General features: G+C 37.5%; 1 pseudogene; it reads left to right on the plus strand.

The window, feature by feature from the left end:
• Positions 1-2,433: 2,433 nt before the first annotated feature.
• Positions 2,434-6,566, plus strand: LOC110306689 (annotated as a pseudogene).
• Positions 6,567-9,164: the final 2,598 nt, after the last annotated feature.

Here is a 9,164-nt window from a genome sequence, read left to right on the forward strand (position 1 = left end):
GTTCTGACCTTTAGACTTTTGACAATCTGCTTGATTTGGGCAGTGTTCATAATTATTTTCACATGCACTCAGGCAATCTTCTAGAGGATGACTACACCTGGGCCATAGAACTTCTGAGAGAGGACTTGTCACTTGTTTCGTGCCCATTCATCTCGGAATATTTTTGTCTTATTTTCAAATTGCAAATGTGGCCTTATACCTGGATATTTGGCTTTCTTACATTTGCTACATCTCAAGGCATTCCTTGTTTTTCTATAGAGATCCAAATAGCACAGTACATCTTCCTTCCCTCTCCACTGGAAGACTTTTTTTTTCACTTTAGGTGAGATGGTAGGTTCCTTTTTTCACTGAACTTATGCATCGTCCGGCTGTCTATCTACTTCTGCTTTGTCATGATTCGTTTTTGTCCCTTGATTGTGTTTGTAAACTTCTAAATCAAAGCATTTGATTACCACCAAATGTTGCGTGATATCAGAGTAGCTTAACCTAAGCACTTGTTTATACTTAAATTTTGTGCCTTCTAGTCTGTCTCATTTGTATAACTTCATAATGTATTTGATTGCTTTTACTTAATATTCCTTACCATTTACAACAAGAGTTTTAGGAAACATAAAAGAAAGGAACAACTGGATTTGACAGCCACAGGATCCTTTCTTCTGACAATTTTAAAGGATATTAACCTTCATTATGTAATTAGTGCATGTAAGATCACTAACAAATAAGCAATTAGACCCACTATTTTTGTGTAAAATGAATACTGAAATTAAAATAATATTATAGAATAGTTGTCAACTAATAAAAAGAAAAATATAATTTACATAACAGAAGATGTCATTTCAAAAAATCAAACTGAATTCATTCAAAGTATAGTTCACCATATTTTACTGAATACTATTAATAGCTTTATGAATCAATGCAGACAAATTAAAGGAAAATGAAAAGTGCTAAAATAACTCAATGCTGCCACACAAAAACTAAACAAAGGTTATTATCTTACAAAATATATTCATGAAACTTTCTGAGGAGATGTTAAATATGCTTTCTTGTTAGAATTTGGAATGTCAAATGTTACCACTTAATATTTACTTATATGATATCAATGAGATAAGGTTATTATTATTTTCTTTTTGAGGTTGGATCTCATGTGGCTCTGATTGGCCTTGTACTATTTCCCTCAGGATGATGTTGAATATGTGGTGCTCCTGTTTCCAACCCTTGAGGTCTAGGATTACAAGTGTCCTCTACCTGATATTTAGTATGCCTTTACTGGTTCTAATTTGTTTTTCAGAATATCCAATTAGACTTTAGTAAAGTAAGGACCATTGTTATGATGATTTCCTAAATCACACAAAGAAAAAGAGCTGTTGCCATGAAAACTGCACATGAGCTTTTCGGTTTAATTCTCTGTAATATAGTTTGTGTTACTTCAATATCTTACAGGAAGTAAGTTGAATAGACAGGGACTATTCTTTTTCACTCCTCACTTCATTTTTTAGTGTTTTATGGTATTGCAGATCAGGACTCAACAGATCAGGATTTGGTAGGGAAAGTTTGGATAAATACCAAATAGTACTTACTGGAATGAAAATTGGCATCTCGTCCATGTGGTATTTCATGTTTCAGAAAGAATCACAAATATCTGTATTTAGAACAGATTACAATCCATTTACATAAGTAAATATAGGATTCTGACATTAGTTTGTTATGTTGTCGTAATATGTGCTATTTTTTCCAATAAAGTATGGAATTCTTACCTCCTGCATGTGAGCATTACAAGCTCCCACTGCACTTTTTAGAACACATGTTTTAGGAAATATTACATAAGGTTCTGTTCTCCTCCACTGGTTTTAAAGTCAATAATATAGATGTTATCTCACTGTAGTATAGTTAAGGCTAGGGTGTGATCTATGGCAAAAGTCAATATTCAATGAGTAAGACAACCTCAGAGGAATAACTGGGAAGGAGGACAGATACATTGGCTCATTCTGTCTATGATATTTTTTTTCATTGATTCTGGGTTAGAAATAAGTTTTCTTCTGAGAATAAAAAAAAATATAGAAAGAAATGTATAGTACATGTCATGGGGAATAATGGAGAAAAGACCCAGTTTAACATTATTAACATAATAGGAATGTAGACAAAAAGAAACTGGCTTGGGAATATATCAGTTGAGGCTGCTGTAATGTTTGTACACATCTACTTTGTAGTACCTGTGATCTTTTTTTAACCCTGGTTATGTGCCCCTTCCTTCTGCAAATGTTATAAAAGCCATAGTAAATGACTTTTAAAAGTTTTGACACAATTTGCTGACCTGTAAAATTGCAATTAAAATTAAAATATTCTTATATATTCTGTGCCATCTGTCTATCTATCTATCTGTCTATCTATCTATAGATTAGTACATATACTTTATCTTAACTTTGCTACCCCCAGATGGCTTATGGTTTATGGTAATAAAGAATTGCTGTACAGCCAATGGCTGGGCAGGAAGATGGAAGCAGGAATTAGAGTACATGGGCAAGGGACAGAGGGAAAGAAGGGAAGATAGGAGAATCATCATGATCAGGAAGCAGAAAGATCAAACTCAAAGGCCTGTCAAAAATGTAAGAAACAGGGGAAGAGGACCCAGAGGCCACTCCCCAACTTGAGTCTGGAGAACCAAAGATAAAAATTAGGTTTAGAAAATGTTCACTCTGGAATACCTGAGGGGAGTTTGTGTTAGCTACTGGGAGGTGTAGAAGTGCAAAGTCACTGAGCTAGTCAAGGCATATCAAAATTACCTGGAGCCATGTACGTGTGTATGTGTGTTTCATTCATGAATCAAGAGCTCTTGGATGGGTGCACTGCTCACTCGACCCACTGGGAGCATCAAGCAGTTTCACCAATCACCACAATACACACAATACACACACATATGCGTGCGCGCGCACACACACACACACACACCCACACACATTCATTACTAACTTCATAGTATTACCCCTGGTGCTCTTGCACAGTATTTATTTTACCCAGGAGTTGCATCTAATGCCAAGGGTTTCTTATTTATAAATTTTGTATAAATGGGATTAGATAAAAGTTGCATTTTGCTTTCTTTCATTTCATTCATTCAACAGAATGGAATGTTTCAGTTAATTCACACTCATTGCTTCACAATATGTCTTAAAGAGATTTATGCCAATTAGATGTTAGTGAAGAAAAAGTAAGCTGTTGCTCATTTATTCATTTATTCATTTACTATGAATGTAGTAAAAGACAAAGCAAAGAATTATATCCATACTATCAGGGAGGTATGTGGCCACAAAAAAAGAAGGAAAATAAGAAAGGAATAAAGAAAGAAAATAGTAATCACACTTGAAATTTTTTTTATAAAGTGCAAGTGTTATGAAAATGTCAACAGAGTGAACCATTTTTTTTTTTTACAATTAATTCAGAACAGCAGGGAATTAGGTAAGATAAAAGCATTGAAAATTACATATTTGGCAATATGTTAGTGAGTATCTTTGTTTTAACAGGATTGAAGTCATTTATTCAGGTTGACATTTTACTGCCTAAGAGACTAGAGGTATGGTATAACCTATATATCCTCACATGAAGCATTAATGCATTTAGTGTTGGTCACTGTCTTCAACCAGGTATGTGTCAGAAACTCTGTCTTATGTAATAAAACATTAGAATGTGTTTTTCACTCTAATGCAGTTGTTTTCTGTGTTAACCTTAAACTTGGATTATTTCAAATATAAACACTTTTTTTGTCACCCCTAGGAAATTATATTTTTCTTCCATTTTATCTACCTCATTTGTGCTATGCAAATGAACTTTTGAATACAGTTCATCAAGAGCTAATCATGGCTGATTTTGTGCCACAGTGCTCAGAGCCGATCTTGTGCCACAGTGCTCTATACTAAAATACCACAACAAAGAGAAAGCAGGTTTTCCAGGAGTGCTGACAAGCCTGTGAACATAGGTAAGACTACTGCTTCTACTCAAAGGGACCTGTCCAGAGTCCTCAGGACAAAGGAACCAAAGAGCAGCCTGGGACAGTATCCTTCTGGTTTCTGTCTGCACTGGGAGCTGTTCCTTTGCCACAGTGCTCCATACCCAAATACCATCTGGAGAGAGCTGGTCTTCCAGGAGTCCTGAAACACCTGTGAACACAGGTAAGACTACCACTTCTGCTCAAATTCCTGCTTCAAGAGGGACCTGCTCAGAGCCCTCAGGACACAGGAACCAAGGAACAGTGGGGGGCAGGGTCCTTCCTGTTTCTGTCTACATCCCTGAGCTGACCCTGTGCCACAGCTCTCCATACCCAAATTCCTCCAGGAGAGAACTGGTCTGCAAGTAGTACTGACACAGAGACTTACACAAGGGACAAGACATAATCAGAGTCAGCAAGACCAGCTAACACCAAAGATAACCAGATGTGACGAGGCAAGGGCAAGAATATAAGCAACAGAAACCAAGGCTGCTTGGAATCAACAGAAATCAGTTCTCCCATCACAGCAAGCCCTGGATATCTCAATATACTAGAAAAGCATGACTTTGATTTAAAATCACATCTCATGATAATGATAGAGGAATTTAAGAAGGACATAAATAACTCACTTAAAGAAACACAGGACGGGTATTGCTGGATCCTCATGTAGTACCATGTCCAATTATCTGAGGAGCTTTCAAAATGATTTCCGTTGTGGTTGTACCAGCTTGCAATCTCACCAGCATTGCAGGAGTGTTCCTCTTTCTCCACATCCTTGCCAGCATCTGTTGTCACCTGGGTTTTTGATTTTAGCCATTCTGACTGGTGTAAGGTGGAATCTCAGGGATGTTTTGATTTGCATTTCCCTGATAATTAAGGATGTTGAACATTTTTTCAGGTGCTTCTCAGACATTCAGTATTCCTCAGTTGAGAATTCTTTGTTTAGCTCTGTACCCCATTTTTAATAGGGTTATTTGGTTTTCTGGAGTTCAACTTCTTGAGTTCTTTATATGTATTGGATATTAGTCCCCTATCAGATTTAGGATAGGTAAAGATCTTTCCCCAAGCAGGTCGTTGGTGGCGCATGCCTTTAATCCCAGCACTCAGGAGGCAGGGGCAGGCAGATTTCTGAGATCAAGGCCAGCCTGGTCTACAGAGTGAGTTCCAGGACAGCCAGCACTACACAGAGAAACAAAAACAAAAACAAAAACAAAAACAAAAACATCTTTCCCCAATCTGTTGGTGACCTTTTTGTCTTATTGACAGTGTCCTTTCCCACCTGGAGATCCATCCCATAGACAACAACCAAACCAGACACTATTGCATTTACCAACAAGATTTTGCTGACAGGACCCTGATATAGCTGTCTCCTGTGAGGTATTCCAATGCCTGGCAAATACAGAAGTGGAAGCTGACAGTCATCTATTAAATGGAACACAGGGTCCCCAATGATGGAGCTAGAGAACTGAAGGGGTCTGCAGCCCTATAGGAGGAACAACACCATAAACTAGCCAGTATCCCCCCCCCCCGAGCTTGTGTCTCTAGCTGCATGTGTAGATATAACAACAGAAACTGAGGAAATTAAAAAGAAAATCATCAGATCCTACTACTATAACCTATATTCCCCAAAACTGGAAAATCTGGATGAAATGGATAAGTTACTAGACATATTACAAGTACCAAAATTAAATCAGGATCAGATAAACCATCTAAACAGTCCCATAACCCCCAAAAAATAGAAGCAGTTATTAAAAGCCTTTCAAACAAACAAACAAACAACAACAACATCAACAAAAAGCACAGGACCAGATGGGTTTAGTGAAGAATTCTATTAGACCTTCAAAGAATTAGACCTTCAAAGAAAACATAATACTAATACTCTTCAAACTATTCCACAAAATAGAAACAGAAGGAACACGACCCAATTCATTCTATGAAGCTACAGTTACTCTGTGTATTCTCCCTTGGAGATCATATGGTTTCTGTCTAATCAGGAACCTGTCACAGTTTCTTTTCATAGAGGACTTCATAAGAGATTTTTCCCCATACCCTTCTAGCAGCTGATGTGGGTAAAGCTGGAGCTAAAAGGGAATTCAAAGGCCTTGGTGACTGACTGCCTGGTCAAGATCTATAAATCTGATGGGATTAAGGGCTTATATCAAGGCTTTAATGTGTCAGCACAGGGCATTATCATCTACTGAGCTGCCTACTTTGGTATCTATGACACTGCAAAGGGAATGCTCCCAGATCCCAAGCATACTCACATCTTCATCAACTGGATGATTGCACAGTCTGTCACTGCTGTCGCTGGCTTGACTACCTATCCTTTTGACTCGGTTCGCCATCATATGATGATGCAATCTAGGTGCAAAGGAACTGATATCACGTACACAGGCACGCTTGACTGATATCATGTACACAGGCATGCTTGACTGATATCATGTACACAAGCACGCTTGACTGCTGGCAGGAGATGGTTCAGGATGAAGGAAGCAAGGCTTTTTTCAAGGGTGCATGGTCCAACGTTCTCAGAGGCATGGGTGGTGTCTTTGTGTTTGTCTTGTACAATAAGATTAAAAAGTACACATAATTATGTCCTAGGTGTCCCCCCCCACCACCGAGAACAGGGATGTTGTATAATATAACATATCTTGAACATTCTGGACAGATTCTCTGGGTTTGTCTGTTTTATCAGTGGCAACTATTTCCCAGTTGAAAAGTGGGAAGCAAAAATATTCATCTGACCAGTTTTCTCTTAAAGCCATTTCCATAATGACAATAATGATGGCACTCAATTATATTTTTTATTTCAGTCACGCCTGATAATAAAAAAGTTGAAGAAAAATGTCAATACTGAGTTGTATATTTTAAAATAAATTTTATTTAATAAAAAGAGCTAATAATTTCAATTTCTTATGTAATATGGCCACCTTCAATATACAAACACATATTAAGACTTAGAGAATTCATTTTTAAATATGGCCTTTAGCCATCCTTATTAAAATTCACATACACTTTAATATCCATAAAAGTCTATGACCAACAATTTTGCATTTAGTAATACATTTGGGGGTTTCTTATCACATTATTTATGAAATAAATATTGACCTTACTATTTATTCTGCAATGTAGACATGGTAGTGGTATCTAGGCAAGACAGACAGACACACACACACACACATGCACAGGCACATGCACACGCACACTCACACACAGGTATTAAATGGCTAATTTGACATTAGCATTCAGATTGTGTAGATCAGATTAGTATCCATTTAAGTCCTCAAGAAATAAATTAGCATGCATGTGCATTTATTAAGTACATCTCTTTCCCACAGACTTTAGTGCATTGTGGGAGCATGATATACCCACAGGGAGAACAAAACCAAAATAACATAAAAAGAAAATTCACAATAAAATTCCGTAAGTTATTTCCCATTTTAATCATTTAGATTTCACTTTACTTTAGAGTTATTTGCTGTTAGATGAGGCAATGTCCAAGCCATTTTGTTTGTGAAGTGATGATAAAAAAAATTGGGGGTAAATAACAGCCACTAATTTATACTTAGGCCCAATTGAAGGGACTTCATGCTGATATTCTAAATTCAGACACCTAACTGTGGCTGGCAAGGTTATGCAACCAACTACTGTCATTTCACTAAAAGAGTATAATTTGTACATTTGAGATTCCTCTAATCACAGAAAAGTTTCTCTCAACCCTTATCAAACAAGCTTTTTCTGGAGGTAGATGAAGATCTTTACAGAAAACCATAACTTGTTAAGCTGCAGAGAATAGGCGAACTTAGGGTTCCTGTTACAAGTTAGTACATTTACCACACAATCCTTCGAGTTAAGATTTGGGGAAAATTTTAGAATAGAGTGGAGAAGATAGTCTGTTAAGGAGCTGAAGGTGTTTGTGACCTATAGGAAGAACAACAATTTCAACTAATCAGCCCCCCCCCCCCCGGCCCCGATCTCCCAGGGACTGAACCACTAAGCAAAATATACACATGGAGGGACCTATGGCTCCAGCCACATATGTAGCAGAGGATGGCCTTGTCAGAGATCAATGGGAGAGGCCCTTGGTCCAGTTAAAACTCCATGCCCCAGTGTAGGGGTATGCCAGGGTGGGAAAGCAGGAGTGGGTAGGTGGGTGGAGGAGCACCCTCATAGAACCAGGGGTAGGGGGATATAGTAGGGGGGTTCAAAAGAGAAAACTGAGAAAGGGGATAATATTTGAAATGTAAATAAAGAAAATGTCCAATAAAAAATATAAAAGGAAAAGAAGCTGGGCGTGGTGGCGCACGCCTTTTATCCCAGCACTCGGGAGGCAGAGGCAGGCGGATTTCTGAGTTCGAGGCCAGCCTGGTCTACAAAGTGAGTGCCAGGACAGCCAGGGCTACACAGAGAAACCCTGTCTCGAAAAACCAAAAAAAAAAAAAAAAAAAAAAAAAAGGAAAAGAAAGACACACAATGGAGGGAGGTAGAAATGAGTGATGTATATTGTTAAGGGGAGGAGTAGGGAATCTGGAAAGAGTATAGAAAAGAACTGGGGAAAATGATGATCAATACACATTTCATCAAATTCTTGAAAATATCAATAAAACATATTAAAATCAAAACGTATGCCAGCAAAATCCCAAATGTTTGCTAGACTCCCCCTGCTGCAGCCAAATTTGGTCACTATTGTAACAAAGTTAAACGAGGTTCTTCTTTGTCAAATTTAAATATGTCCTTAAAATGTTAGTGTGGTATAAAAACCAAACAAACCCCAACTTAATGCACATGGAATTATTTAAATTATTCTCTAAATTATAGCACATGATATTTAATAGAACACAACGAAAATGGTGGATGAAAAATGTATTCAACTCTATAAGGAAAAGCAGAAAACACACAATAAACAAACAAACAAACAAACAAAACCACACCTATCTCAGAGCCACGCAGTTTGATGAAACTAGGCTGCACCTTAGAATAACTTTTTCCTTTGTGTTCCAGCTTCAGTCTAAACACCCATAGCCTCAAATTTCAAATAATGATTGCATCTTTATCTTATGTTAAACTTGTGCCATATACTAAAGGAGAAAATGGCACAGTGTAAAACCCCAAGAATTCCTATTCTTTGTGCAATTATGCTCGGAGATAAGTTACTGGACCATGATAAATACATTTACAATCAGAGTGT

The sequence above is a fragment of the Mus caroli genome, chromosome 2, assembly GCF_900094665.2.
Source record: "Mus caroli chromosome 2, CAROLI_EIJ_v1.1, whole genome shotgun sequence".
Classification (NCBI taxonomy): domain Eukaryota; kingdom Metazoa; phylum Chordata; class Mammalia; order Rodentia; family Muridae; genus Mus; species Mus caroli.